Source organism: Tachypleus tridentatus, chromosome 13 (assembly GCF_004210375.1).
Source record: "Tachypleus tridentatus isolate NWPU-2018 chromosome 13, ASM421037v1, whole genome shotgun sequence".
Taxonomy (NCBI): domain Eukaryota; kingdom Metazoa; phylum Arthropoda; class Merostomata; order Xiphosura; family Limulidae; genus Tachypleus; species Tachypleus tridentatus.
In genome coordinates this window covers 79,031,646-79,046,949 of record NC_134837.1, presented here as the reverse complement: position 1 = coordinate 79,046,949, position 15,304 = coordinate 79,031,646, and the positions used below count along the sequence as shown (strand labels likewise).

The following is a 15,304-nucleotide window of genomic DNA, read 5'->3' as shown; positions in this document are numbered from 1 at the left end:
ACATGGAAACTATTCAAATGTTTCCTATATGTTATTTAGATATTGGATCTACTTCCACTTATCTCTATGTTCGCTACTCCAAATCATGTGTGTGTGTGTGTGTTTTTATAGCAAAGCCACATCGGGCTATCTGCTGAGTCCACCGAGAGGAATCGAACCCCTACTTTTAGCGTTGTAAATTAGTAGACTTACCGCTATACCAACGGGGGACTCTCCAAATCATCTTTAAGTAAGCATATTAACATTGCCTATTACTCTATATCCTCCTTAATTTTATGTTCTATGTTTATATGGGTTGCTCCAAATCTTCCGGAAGCTCATATATTTTCTACATTATGTAAACGACTCCAATTTCTTGTTAAGCGTATATACCATGATTATGTAAGTTATTCCAAATTATCGTTCAGTATGAGTAGTACGTGTGTGTGTGCGGGCTACTCCAAATCTTCCTTTATTATGTGTGTTACGCCAAATCCTTTTTAAGTTAATATTCTATTCATGTGAACTACTCCAATTCCTTCTTTGCTACATGTACTCTGATTACGTGTATCACTCCAAACCTTCTTTAAGTTTATAAACGTATATATGTTTATATATTCTAAATAGTGTTGAATGTCCTTCTGCTTTAGATTACAATGTTATATTTAATCCAGAATTTTATGTAACGGTTCAATAACCACTTAAGTTATAAAATTAGCTCAGGTTCTTCTTCTCTCCTATTCATCTCTTCTCAACAGGTGAGCTACACAAAGTTGTCAGAAACTTATATCTGGATAAGACATCGTCACAATAGGTTCTTTCGAAAGTATAAAGAAACCCAGACGTTAGTTCAGTCACAAAAGCTCACAGAAGAAGTGCTTTGAAGCAGAACAGATTATACTGTTTTCAAAGGATCTTGTCTGATGGGATAAGTTTAGCTTCTTTGAGATATCTGATGATCACAAAGCAATTTCAAAGGATCAGAAACCGAAAAAAAAACATATAGGAAAATTTACCAGTACTGACATCATCTCCCAAGTTTAATATAAGTATCTAGTAAGTTGACTGACTTTTCACTATAAATACCTATCAACTTAGAGTACAGATGGATAACTATTGGTATATGTACAAGATCATCAACCTAATTCACAAGAAGTCCCGTGTGTTTTACACGAATCGTAACTGTTTTGCAGTTATAAGAAATCATCGTATCTGGCATAAAATTGAAAACTGCTATTATTCTTTATCCTAAGATAAAATTATCGTGGATATATTATGAATGATATAACAAGTTTAATCCGTTTATGGTAGCTTGAAATTGACGTTTAGAATCGCAAGATCCAGTATAGTGTTTGAAACGAGGATTCCGAATTACCATAAATTAATGGTCTTTACGTCACCCCAAAATATTATAATCGCAAGCAAGGAATTATTCTACGTTGTCATAAATGGGAGTAAAAATATTATTTCAAGCGATGTGTGCTGATATTCTTACTATGTTTTCAGGCCTGGAAGTATAAAAGTAACCTCGAAAATGTACTTCACAACTAAAGTGAATCAAAACGAAAAACGTTTCTGACAAAAGTTATAGCAAAACATATAGTGAACATATAGCAAGGTGAAATCTTCTTTTTATATTCTTCGGAACTCACCAGGACTCGACATCTGGTAGGTAGACTGATCACACAATGGCCAGTAGAAACTGTTGAGTAGCAACTCGATATATTTAGTAAACTGAACCTACTAAGGTCAGTAAAAATAAATATCGGTTAATTTAGTGAACGGATTACATTAATTTCAATAGAAAAATAAGAGTAAGGTCAATAAAAGTATGTCTCGATAATAAACTGACCGCTTTAATGTCAGTATAAATCATACTCGGTTGATTTAGTAAGCTGACCAAGTTAAGGTCAGAAAAAAAATAAATCTGGTAAATTTAGTGAACTGGTCACACTAAGTCCAATGGTAAAATAAGACTTTGTAGCTTTGGTAAAGTTACTGTAGTAAGCTCAGTAAAAATAAGGTTCGATTTGTTTCGTAAGCTGCTCAGACGAAGGCTAATAAAACAGATCGTAATGATGGAGTTTTCAAATGCAAGTGCTTGTACTTCGTAAAACACTCAAGAAATATATTAGAAAAATATAATAATATAGTAATAAAAACTCAATTTTCAGAAACAGTTGGAAACAGTCTAAATAAACTTGAATGTCGTCATTACATCATCTCTTCTAAATGGTACCTTGGAATAATAAAGGATTGGAAGGAAAACAATCCAGGGAAAGAAAAAAGGAGCAGTTTATTTTTAAATTAGAATATTTGATGAAAGAAATCAGAGAATTAAACAAAATGGTTCATTATGTACATTTTTGTTCTGGCTACTGAAGTGTTTGAGTAACAAATATATTAATATCATACACTCTATTTGTTTATTTATCTACATACAGATATTTAAATTATCTCAACAGTGTACCTAAACACTGTAGGATAGGTCAGTTTTGTAAACAGAAGGAAAGAAAGTCTGTATGAAGCTGTTTAAAATGTTTTTTTTTTTTCTCCTTTTGATCATGACAAATCCTTTAACATCGGATAATCAAATTTTGCCATCTGGTTGAAAAGTGCAGTTTGGTTTTGGTTTCTTTTTAATTTCGTGCAAAGTTACACGAGGGCTATCTGAAAAGCTGATAATACTTTTTAGACCAATGTAAAAACTCTTTATCGAGTCACTCTTGTTATTACTTACCACCAAAAATGTCTATGTGTGCGTGTGTGTGTACGTACAGTCCGTTCCACTTTTGCAACTTGCAACTTAGTGTTGGTCTTCTGCCGACTTTTGGTGAAATTAACACTCCTACGAAAAGTGGGGCCTAATAGACCCCAGAGCAACTAGAAAGGTTATTAATATTAGGCTAATAATTTTGTATTTAAATAAAATTGCCATTTAAATCCATTAATGAATGGATTAACGAGATTCCCACTGTCCCTATCTACTATCTAGCGAAACCACAGCCAGGGGAACGGGCTTGGAGAAATCAGGACTAGAAACGTCTTTTCGTAGGAGTGTTAACACTTTTTCTTTGTTGATTCCCCCAGTTTGTGAGAAGCCGTATCTTTCCTGAAGTTCACGTTGTTTCTCTGTTGATTTCCCAGTTTGTGAAAAGCCGTATCTTTCCTGAAGTTCACGCTGTTTTTCTGTTGATTCCCCCAGCTTGTGAGAAGCCGTATCTTTCCTGAAGTTCACGTTGTTTATCTGTTGATTTCCCAGTTCGTGAGGAGTCGTATCTTTCCTCAAGTTCACGTTGTTTCTCTGTTGATTCCCCAGCTTGTGAAAAGCTCGTATCTTCCCTGACTTTCACACTATTTCTTTGTTTAGTCCCCCGTTTGTGAGAAGCAATATCTTCTCTGAAGTTCACGCTGCTTCTTTCTTTATTTTTCTACCTGTAAGAAGCAGTCTCTACAAAAACAAAAGATACGCGACTTGAAATGTTGTGAAGTCTCTTGAGCATTTTACTTGTAAATACAACCAAAACGTATAAACTATATCGTTAAAAGTGCTGATAAACTTGTAATTTTCAATATGTTGGACAAAGCAAAACTACAACACGTAAACCTACGGACAACAATAACTTTTCTAGCAAGACCGCAAAAATCGAGTCAGTCGCTGAACATTCCAGTAAAAACCATACAGTAACCGGTCATTGGTTTTAAAAGAACAACAACAACAGAAACGAAAGGGGTTTTCTAGAACTCGGGACAGCATTTTTATATTGGTTGTTTCTTTGTTTTTGAAATTCACGCAAAACTGCACGAGGACTTTCTGCGCTAGCCATCTAATTTAGCACTGTAAGACAAGAGAGAAGGCAGCTAGTCATCACCACCCATCGCCAACTCTTGGGCTACTCTTTTAACAACGAATAGTGGGATTGACCGTCACATTATAACGCACCCACGGCTGAAAGGGCGAGCATGTTTGGCATTTTTATATTAATTCAACTCTTGTGTTTCAAATTTATGTCACATTTCACAAAAATTATTTAAATTTCGAAGTATGCTTTAAAGTTAAAACAAAAACACTTTAGTTAAAATTACAACTAACACCTCCTGGTGATGTATTGTTAAATTTAAAGATGAACATATCATCACTGACAATTTTTATCTACGCATAAAGAAAATTATTCTTATTTAATTCTAACCCAAAGATATTTACTAATTGATTTATTTTACTGTGATTAATGTTCTATCTTTCAATGATCATAATCTTGATGAAACTATAGGTATGTTATGGAGTTACGCTACCATTATTTACACTCTTTCAGTCCTAGCTGTTTAATGAAAAAAAATAAACTACCATGAATTGCTAGGTGTGTCAGAACTTTATGTGGTCTGAGTCCATTCTTTAAAGAAAGTTGATAATTCTTTTCCTCTGCTGATCATTAAAGAATTCGTTTTAAAGAATAAAGATATTCTATATATTGTGTTTTTCATAATTTTTCGTACACTACATGTTCTGAAAACGTAAAGTTTCATGATATTAACATTATGTCTTTCAGATTTTTTAACCAGTTATAAACTGTTGTATAGACGATAAAGCAAAGCTCAACTGATTTTGAAGTCGGGCCTTAGACGTTCTTTTATATAATAGAATAATGAAATAAAACTTTTCAAAACTGAAATTAAGGCGACAAGCAACATTGAAAGAAGAAAGATGACTGTGGATAGAAAAGATTTAAACTTTGTAGCAGTTTTATTTCAGTAGCGACAATAGACGACTGCTTACAAACATTCCAGTTATTTTGGGTCACACTGACCGTGAGTGATTTATGATTCAGCCATTTTGTTAGTGTTACATAATTTTTGAAACTCACCTTAGTTTAGGCGATTACCCATAGATTTGCTGGTTCTTGTAACTGTGAAATACACTCCTGAACTTGTTCTTGTCTTACCAACAGAAACTTGCGAATATATGGCTGGAAGGTTAATACTGAATTTCTAACGGATTGGCTACTATGTATTTACTTAAATATTGACATTTGTTTTAGTTAAATGTATATTTAGAAATTCATGCAATTTATACTTTTAAATGCGTATTTTGAAATTTCTGCCTATTCATTAAAATTGTAGAAGATTCTCGAGTGTAAGAATCAACATGCAAACGTGTTTGTAAATGCCAATATTGTTATTTTAGCTGAAATTTCTTGAATATCGCCAAATGTTTATAAAAAATAACCAACGCAACACACGGAGACATAGTATATATTGTTGGTTTGCTACAGTCGGTATACTATAAACCTTGGAAGCTATAACTGTGATTAACGGTTATTAATCGGGAACTTCAGATATTTCACCAGGAGCGTTTGTAGATTTAGAACATTGCAAACCGTTTAACTTCAGCTGATTAGCATTGGACGTATTTTTATGAAGACATTATTTTACTTCAGCTATGAAAATTTTTCGTGTGATCAGCGAAGAACTAGCTAGCTACCCGTTAAGTGAATTGTATCAATATAAACTCGAAATTATTTCACTAATTGGGAACCCTCGATAGGATATCAAGGACGATGCGGATCAGATAGAAGACTCAATATTGCTTGTAAGTTTGTAGAACGTTTACATATGAATCATTATTTGTAATAACCATAATTGTATATTGTATGATGGTTTGTATATTAAAATATATTTATATTAAGAAATAAAACTATGTGTATCAATCTTGTTAGCAAACATCTTAAGTTTGATATATCTCGACATTTAATTAATTTATATATTTAAATTACAGTTTCAGGGCATTTCAAATTGTAATATGTAACTTTTTTTTTGAAACCTTATCTGTTTGGTTTGAATTTTGCGGAAAGCTATTCGAGAGATAGTTGCGATACCCGTCTCTAATTTTGAAGCAACTAACTAGAGGGATGGCAAGTAGTCAGCACCACCTATCTCTGCCAAGGAATAGATGGAATGAATGTAACATTACAACAATCCCACTTGGCTAAAAGGACGAGCATTTTCGGTAACGGGACTCGAACTAATGAGTTACAGACTGCGAGTGAAATTTTAAAGTCTCAAATAAGTTAAAATATTTATTTTTGTATCTAAATATTTAGTTACTTGTTATCTTCCTTCTTTAGAAAGAGAGATAGTTTGAAACTGATTTCACAAAAAAAAAAAGACATTATTCACAAAGGACTCTTCCCTTTACATTTTTGGGAATAATTAGGGGGACAAGAACTGATGTTTCTTTGAAAATGAGCTCTTCCTTTTTTCTTCCCGTTCATGTTATATTATATTTCATCGTTGTTGGAACCGAATCTTCAAGTTCTATGTTTACACCAAAATGCTACTGTTGGTTTGAGATTAGAACGAAAAGTAAACACAGTATTACTGATACCACTTTTACTACTACACACTTTTTATGGTTGCAGTTGTCTTGATATGTTGATAACGTAACATTAGCATTCGTTACATAATTTCCTCCTTGAGTTTTACTTTACACTTGCCTTTCTAGATGTAATAGGATAGTATGTATCATATACGTACGAAAGTTTCTGAACAACTTAAAACTTCGTTGCGTGCATATAAGTAAAACCTTGGCTTGAAGAAACTTGACACAGCTGCAGTATTTGTTTTATATCAGCTCCTATCTAACTAACTTACTGAACTACGTGCTTACAACATTAAAATATGGGGTTCGATTCTTCGTGAATATAGCAGATAACTCCGTTTGACTTTGCTTTAAAACAAACAGTACATGGTGAAGAGTGCATTTCACTTGTAGTAATGTTTCTTTTCCTTTGAACAACGAACAAAACAATTTTATAAATAACAAAAATCAAAAAGAGCCATTGTTTTTTATTTTCGTATTTTGTATATGAAAGCACAAAATTTACAGCATATAAGAGCGAGGCTGTGTGTCAAAAGTAGTTACAACAATTAAATGATCTGCTTAGACAACTCACGTATTAAGTTAGGTATGTAGACCTTAGAATCAATCTGATGGCCATGCGGGGCGTCTCAATGACTGCGAGGTTAAACTGAATTGGATTAAATCTCTTTCACAATATGTAATGTGTAATACTCATCAAACATCTTTGTACAAAAATATATTTTGAGCTGTATGGTCTCAACAAAAATGACAAACTGATCGATTTATCTAATAAGAGACTTCAGATTTAGTAACGCTTTTAACATCTATCTGGATATCATGGACAAGTATTAGAACTCAACACGGTGACAATACCATTATTCTAGGTGCCTATAAACAAATGCCGAAATTCACACACGAAAACTTAACATATAAACACTGCTGCCTAAGATGAGGCTCTGAGGGATGGCAGGTACATTCCGCGAATATCTTTTCCTTTCAATGGATAGTACCATCTACATGCACCCAGCCCCTTACATATATATATATATATATAAATAGATGGTGATATCATTCATACTTCCCTACTTTTTATTTCATTTTTGCATAGTTTAAAGAATATTAAAAATTCCTACGCACGTTCACACGTTACCCTTTTAATTATATAGATGATGTAGTGTTTGCTCTTAAGTGAAACGGGCCCGGCATGGCCAAGCGTATTAAGGCGTTCGACTCGTAATCCAAGGGTCGCGGGTTCAAATCCCAGTCATACCAAACATGATCGCCCTTTCAGCTGTAGGGGCGTTATAATGTTACGTTCAATTCCACTATTCGTTGGTAAAAGAATAGCCCAAGAGTTGGCGGTGGGTGGTGATAACTAGCTGCCTTCCCTCTAGTCTTACACTGCTAAATTAGGGACGGCTAACGCAGATAGCCCTCGAGTAGCTTTGCGCGAAATTCAAAACAAACAAACTCAAGTGGAACAGCGATATATCTACGGACTTACAACGCTTGAAACCCATGGTGGGCAGAGCACAGATAGCCCATTATGTAGCTATGTGCTTAACTTCGAAAAACAAACAAACATTGGTGAATCTTCCAATAAGATTTACGAAATATAAACTTTCTTATTTATTTTACGAAAATTATATTTTTCTTTTAATTTAATTTTATCTACACTAGCTACATGAGACCTATGCACCATAAAGTATTTATTACATTTTTAGAGGAATTTTAGAATCAGCCTAGTATGTTAAATACAAATGTAATGGTTAAACAAAGCTTTCTGTAGGTCTCACTTAGCAGACTTGCTTCATGTCTTTTACCAGTTGATCAGACATAAATTTGTATTAAAGAACAAATCTTACTAAAATAAAATTTCGATAGTTGCAACTTCATAAAGTCATTATTAACCCATGGTTTAAATTGTTTACTGAATCTTTACTCTCAAACCATCGTCTGTTTCATTTACTGAAGCATGGTTTAAGTTATTATACTGAATCTTTACTCTCAAACCATCGTCTGTTTCATTTACTGAAGCATGGTTTAAGTTATTATACTGAATCTTTACTCTCAAACTGTCGTCTGTTTTATTTACTGAACCATGATTTAAGTTATTATACTGAATCTTTACTCTCAAGCTGTAATCTGTTTTATTTACTGAACCATGATTTAAGTTATTATACTGAATTTTTACTCTCAAACTGTCGTCTGTTTTATTTACTCAGCTATGTATTTTTGCAGTAAATCTCAACTCCCACTGTCCAATTTCATTAACTCTTACAACACGTTTTGATCGTTTTTCTGGAGAACTGAACATTAACTAAATAATTAGTACACCTTATACTGTACAACAATATTTTATCAACTACTCAATATGTCAATCTTAAAATTCGAGAAATCCAAGCTTGTCTGTCCTTGATTTTTCTTCTCATTGTTTAATGTGGCAAAAACTTTTTCGATTATGAAAATAAAATGTGTGTTTACTTTACAACGTCACAATTTAATTTTCATTAAATAATATGATCGAATAATATATATCATTGTCAAATACGTTTACTGAAAAATAAAACACCCACCACACACTTACTTTCTGCAATCAAAATACTACTGAATTACTTAACATTTTAACCTGTTCGAAAAACTGAAAAGTTAAATAAATGTTCTATAATACCTATCGTACAAATACGTAGCGAAATGTTGCAATTTTTTTTCGGTTCATATTACTCCCCCCCCAAGACCATTTTTTGCCATTCCTCAAATTTAGTAATTCAATCTAAAAACATTCAGTTCTTCTCAGTTGTTGAACTGGACGAATATTGAAGAAACTGCAGTTCCAAGCATGTTATTACTTTCCGCAGGATTTCTCTGTTAAGATTCTGATTCTGATTCAATTATATGTGTATATTTTACAAACGTGCTTAAAATATTCAAATATACTCTAAAGAAATACATGGTACTATATGAAGCATTACATACGCTACGTGCATTTAGCACTGTGGATTACGTGTTTTTGATATTTGGAGAGTTTATCAAGTTAATAAAACATTGTTTTATCAGATTAACTTACTCGAGATCCAGCAATAATGATTTGCCTTATGTTAGAGTTAAATAGGTCATCGTGGAATTAATTTCCCTTTCTCATTCAACTGTAAGATGGCTATCCAACACTTTCTTCTCTGAAAATACTTGGTTAGTTTCAACTGTAAGATGGCTATCCAATACTTTCTTCTCTGGAAATACTTGGTTAGTTTCAACTGTAAGATGGCTATCCAATACTTTCTTCTCTGGAAATACTTGGTTAGTTTCAACTGTAAGATGGCTATCCAATACTTTCTTCTCTGGAAATACTTGGTTAGTTTCAACTGTAAGATGGCTATCCAATACTTTCTTCTCTGGAAATACTTGGTTAGTTTCAACTGTAAGATGGCTATCCAATACTTTCTTCTCTGGAAATACTTGGTTAGTTTCAACTGTAAGATGGCTATCCAATACTTTCTTCTCTGGAAATACTTGGTTAGTTTCAACTGTAAGATGGCTATCCAATACTTTCTTCTCTGGAAATACTTGGTTAGTTTCAACTGTAAGATGGCTATCCAATACTTTCTTCTCTGGAACTGTAAGATGGCTATCCAATACTTTCTTCTCTGGAAATACTTGGTTAGTTTCAACTGTAAGATGGCTATCCAATACTGTAAGATCTATCTCTGGAAATACTTGGTTAGTTTCAACTGTAAGATGGCTATCCAATACTTTCTTCTCTGGAAATACTTGGTTAGTTTCAACTGTAAGATGGCTATCCAATACTTTCTTCTCTGGAAATACTTGGTTAGTTTCAACTGTAAGATGGCTATCCAATACTTTCTCTCTGGAAATACTTGGTTAGTTTCAACTGTAAGATGGCTATCAATACTTTCTTCTCTGGAAATACTTGGTTAGTTTCAACTGTAAGATGGCTATCCAATACTTTCTTCTCTGGAAATACTTTTAGGTTCAACTCTATCTACTTTCTTCTCTGAAAATGCTTGGTTAGTTTCAACTGTAAGATGGCTATCCAATACTTTCTTCTCTGGAAATACTTGGTTAGTTTCAACTGTAAGATGGCTATCCAATACTTTCTTCTCTGGAAATACTTGGTTAGTTTCAACTGTAAGATGGCTATCCAATACTTTCTTCTCTGGAAATACTTGGTTAGTTTCAACTGTAAGATGGCTATCCAATACTTTCTTCTCTGGAAATACTTGGTTAGTTTCAACTGTAAGATGGCTATCCAATACTTTCTTCTCTGGAAATGCTTGGTTAGTTTCAACTGTAAGATGGCTATCCAATACTTTCTTCTCTGGAAATACTTGGTTAGTTTCAACTGTAAGATGGCTATCCAATACTTTCTTCTCTGGAAATACTTGGTTAGTTTCAACTGTAAGATGGCTATCCAATACTTTCTTCTCTGGAAATACTTGGTTAGTTTCAACTGTAAGATGGCTATCCAATACTTTCTTCTCTGGAAATACTTGGTTAGTTTCAACTGTAAGATGGCTATCCAATACTTTCTTCTCTGGAAATACTTGGTTAGTTTCAACTGTAAGATGGCTATCCAATACTTTCTTCTCTGGAAATACTTGGTTAGTTTCAACTGTAAGATGGCTATCCAATACTTTCTTTTCTGGAAATGCTTGGTTAGTTTCAAATTTGCTTTTAGTGCCGTGTGTTAAAAGAACTATAAATACTATAACTTAATATATTAAGTTATTAATAAAAATGTTCCGGGTTTTATTTGCTTCAACGTCCAGAACTAGCACTTAACAAATGTTGCTCTGTAATTAACACCCATGATAACGAAGGTGCAGGTTTTATGTATGCTAGTATCCATGACAGTACATAAGTAGATTTGTATGTATGCTTGGGCCCATGGTAATGCAAGGTTAGGTTTATATGTTTTCTAATGCGCAAGATAGTGCAGTTGTAGGTTTTATGTATTCTAGCACCCATGATACTGCAGGAATAGGTTTGTATGTCTTCTAACACCCATGATAGTGCAGGGGTTGATTTGTAGGTGCATTTGTTGAAAAGGATAATTGTGGAATAATACAGAGGTACGTTTGTACATATATATATATATATACATACATGCGAGATATGTTTGTGTATACGGAGCAAATGTGAGTAGGTTCGTACTCATGTTAGCACAGAGTTTAGGGCCGTGGCTTCGTTATAAGGGTGATGATCAAAACCTGCTACTTGGTCAGATAAGAGGTAGCCGTCAGTACTGTAGATAACTTCTTTCTGTTAGTTCAAAATTAGAGACCGCTTTGCTCACATAACCCTCTGTGTAGCTTTGTGCCAACATTCTGAATCAAATCAAAGTTCATGTTTGTTAGTTTCACATTACATTCGAAAATGATCGTTAACTTAAATAACTAAAAACATGCTACGTTTGGCACACGTAGTCTAGCAATACCAAAAAACAAAAAAAAATCTAATCAGATGTAGCATACTGTGTCTCAAGACAGTTGGCATGGGTGTTAAAACGTTTATTAAAATAAAGTAGAGGACAATGTAAATAATTTATTTTAATAAAAGTGTTAATTACCAGCCGTCTTGAGATACATTTTTACTTCAAACAGGTTTCTTGTCATCACAAGATACAGCATACTATTTTTGTTTTATTTAAATTACTTTTCAAACAAAGAGAGAATATTTGTATTTATTTTAGAGCAGTACTACAATGAGCTGTTTTCACAGCAGGAGATCAAACCCAAAATTTTAGCGTTGTAAGTCCGGAAACTTATCGTTGCCTTTCCGGGAAACGAACTCAGAGAGAGACGGTTACAGAATAAATTTCTAATACCTGTCACAGTGAAGAGAAATGTTTCTTACAATTTGCTTCATTCACCACGTGTGTCGTTAGGGGCGAACTTTATGGAATGACAAATGCGTGGGGAGGGGTCGTTTTTCGGAACGTGTAACTAAAATGAAAGATTCGGCGCTAAGATAAACTCGTATGGAGAGATCTTCCTTAATAATGACATTGTCTATTATTGATCATTTTGGACAGGGGGGTGTTAATGTCGGTCATCACGCCGAAGTAATTTGGCCACTGCGGAATTCTCTAATTTGATGACCACTGTGGGGTGCTGCGCTTACGTTCCATAAAGTAAATATAGCTCACAAATGATTGTTGAAGACACCAGAAAGATTGAGAAATTATGATGGGGTACATGAGGGTTGCCGCATGAGTTTTACCACGCCTCATCACGCTTAATGTTACTAGAACCAACTAAAAAAAAACTTTTGACAACATTTTCACAGGAACTTGTTTTGAAAAGTTAAAGTTAACAGGAAAATATGTAATTTACTAAAGTGATGGCAAATACATATATGTCAAGTGAATAACAACATTTGCGAATACCACGTTGTTTTCAAAGCCAATTGACAGGAATTTACCCGTATTTCATAGTATTTAGCTGTAAACGTTACACAAAAATATCTTTAGAGTAAAGAGGTTTGGACCAAGTTTCGTTTGGAATTATATCGTTGCATAACGATTTCTTTATAAATACTGAGAAGTCAGTTAGAGATAAACATCTCAATCTGTTTCTGATACGAAGTTCGTAACTTCTGCCCTAATTAAATAAATAAATACGTTTTAAAAAAAGAAATTTCCAATGACACTAATTTCAATGAATGCGTAGAAGCGTCAATATTTTAAAATAAAATATTAAAATACAGGGTGTACCAAAAAAAATATCCCCAAAACAAAGAAAAATAACTTTATTTGAAATTACTATAAAAATCAAAACTAAATGTATTCTAACAACATGTAAGCATTCTTGAAGTTCATTATTGTTATTATTATTTTATTATTATTATTTATAAACGTGTTTCATTGCAGATTTTAGAACTGATCCTGTTTTTAAGGAAAATTACTATTTCTAAGAAGTTCACCTCGAGTTCATCTCATTGGACTTTTACCTGTCTCGCTTTCTGACAACAAAAGTTTTTATTGTCAACCCAAGAAATCTTGAGGGACTGAAACTCCGAATCCGTGATGCTGTCTTATCCATCTCTACAGCTGTGTTGAAAATTGTGTTCTCAGAATATGAACACTGAATTAAACTGATTATAATCACTGCTGGAGTACACGAATAAGTTTTTTAGTTAAATAAAATAAAACTTATAAGCCTTCAGAAGATATTTTGTTTTGATTATTATCTCAAATAATACGAATGTTATTGAAATTTCCTTTTCGTAAATTCGTTTTAGGACATCCTGTTTTGTTTTGTTTCTTGTTTTTTGAATGTCGCGCACAGCTACTCAAGGGCCATATGCGCTAGTCGTCCCTAAATTAGCAATGTAAGACTTGAGGGAAGTCAGATAGTAATCACCACCCACCGCCAATTCTTGGGCTACTCTTTTACCAACGAAAACTGAGATTGACCATACCATTATAACGTCCTCCCGACGGCTGAAAGGGTGAGTATGTTTGGTGCGATGGGGATTCGAACCAGCAACCTTCAGATTAAGAGTCGAACGCCTTAAACCACCTGGTCATCCCGGGTCTTGTAACAGCATTAAATTGGTAAATTTGTCTTAATGAGACCTCAGGTCATAATCTCGTTATCATAATGAAAAAATAATAGTAAAAATTATTAGATAAGTAATATTTATTTATAAATAGATAGATAGAGAAAGAAACATGTAAGCAACAGAATTACCAAATCGCTTCACGTTTTTGTTACATAGGTCTCGACGTTGATGAATATAGGAAACAAATTGTTACATGTTACGTACGGTCTATAGCGACATTATCAGTTTCACTACAGTAATCTGTTGTTTGAAACTGTGATGAACCGAAGCTGTCCTTTTCTATTCTGATTTCTTGAAGCTTGACAAAAATGCGAGCAGACTTAGCTGATTCATTTTAAAGCGTATGGAGGGATACAAAATAAAGAAGATGAGGAAGTAGATTTGATTGGAGGAGGAAGATACAAGTATTCTGTGAGATAAATCGAGCGTTTTTTTTCCCGGCGTTTTACAATACAATCGCATTGCGTGATTTCGTTTTTTTTTACTTCTCTGTAGTTTTTACCAAAGAAGGTCTTTTGAACCTCCAGTCTTTTGCAATCACACGTAAAGTCTCTATAAATTAAAAAAACAACACATATTCATCAATTTGCTTTTGTTCGGAAAGAACTCTCTGTTTAGGTCGTGTAATCATCTGGGTTTTATATGTTTTTCAGTGTAAGAAATTTTGTGATAAATTACTAAATACTTCAAATATTGCCAATTCGAATCTTTAGAGAAACTGTTAAAATGCTTGTTGTATAGCTTAGTTTCGATGAAGAAATGAATTACTCCGGGAAAAGAATTTACGCAGTGCGTGTATTAACAAAACTGGTGACACTTAGTAAGTAAGTTAAAACTAACTGTTTTTAAACAGACACCAATCGTTAGAAAGATATGTCCATCAGTTCAAAATTCGGCTTATTATTGGTAGACAACATAGCTGCCTTGTTTGAAAATAACTACAGTAGAAAGAAAACAAATATTTATTCGGAGCCATTTTATCAGGTCGCGAGCGAGTAAATGTTTGTTTGTTTGTTGAGAATTAAGCACAAAGCTACACAATGGGCTATCTGTGCTCTGCCCACCACGGGTATCGAAACGCGGTTTTTAGTGGGTAAGTCCGCAGACATACCATTGTGCCACTGGGAGGCAGAAAATGTTTGGAAAAATGAAATATATAGATATACGATACACTTTTTAGGTGGATACATGAAAATTCTGAAACGGTGCAACACAACATTCCAGTATTGTACAGAAAAATAATTCAGTATTTCACCTGTGCAGGTATTGAACAAAGATAGCATACTGAGTAGCTTTGTGTTTAATTATACACAACCAACCAACCATTTAGCTGTTTCAAATCCAACAGTGGCATGAGTGCTTGTCCAGTGACGGCAAGTAAAT

The 15,304-nt window shown here is 33.7% G+C and overlaps 1 long non-coding RNA gene across 1 annotated transcript in view; it reads left to right on the top strand.

Moving 5' to 3' along the window:
* LOC143237896 (uncharacterized) overlaps positions 1–13,526 on the top strand; it is a 49,961-nt gene extending 36,435 nt beyond the window's left edge. The window contains exon 2 of the long non-coding RNA XR_013020323.1: positions 13,227–13,526. This is a non-coding gene — a long non-coding RNA (uncharacterized LOC143237896). The remainder of the gene's footprint in view (positions 1–13,226) is intronic.
* The last annotated feature ends 1,778 nt before the right edge of the window (positions 13,527–15,304 follow it).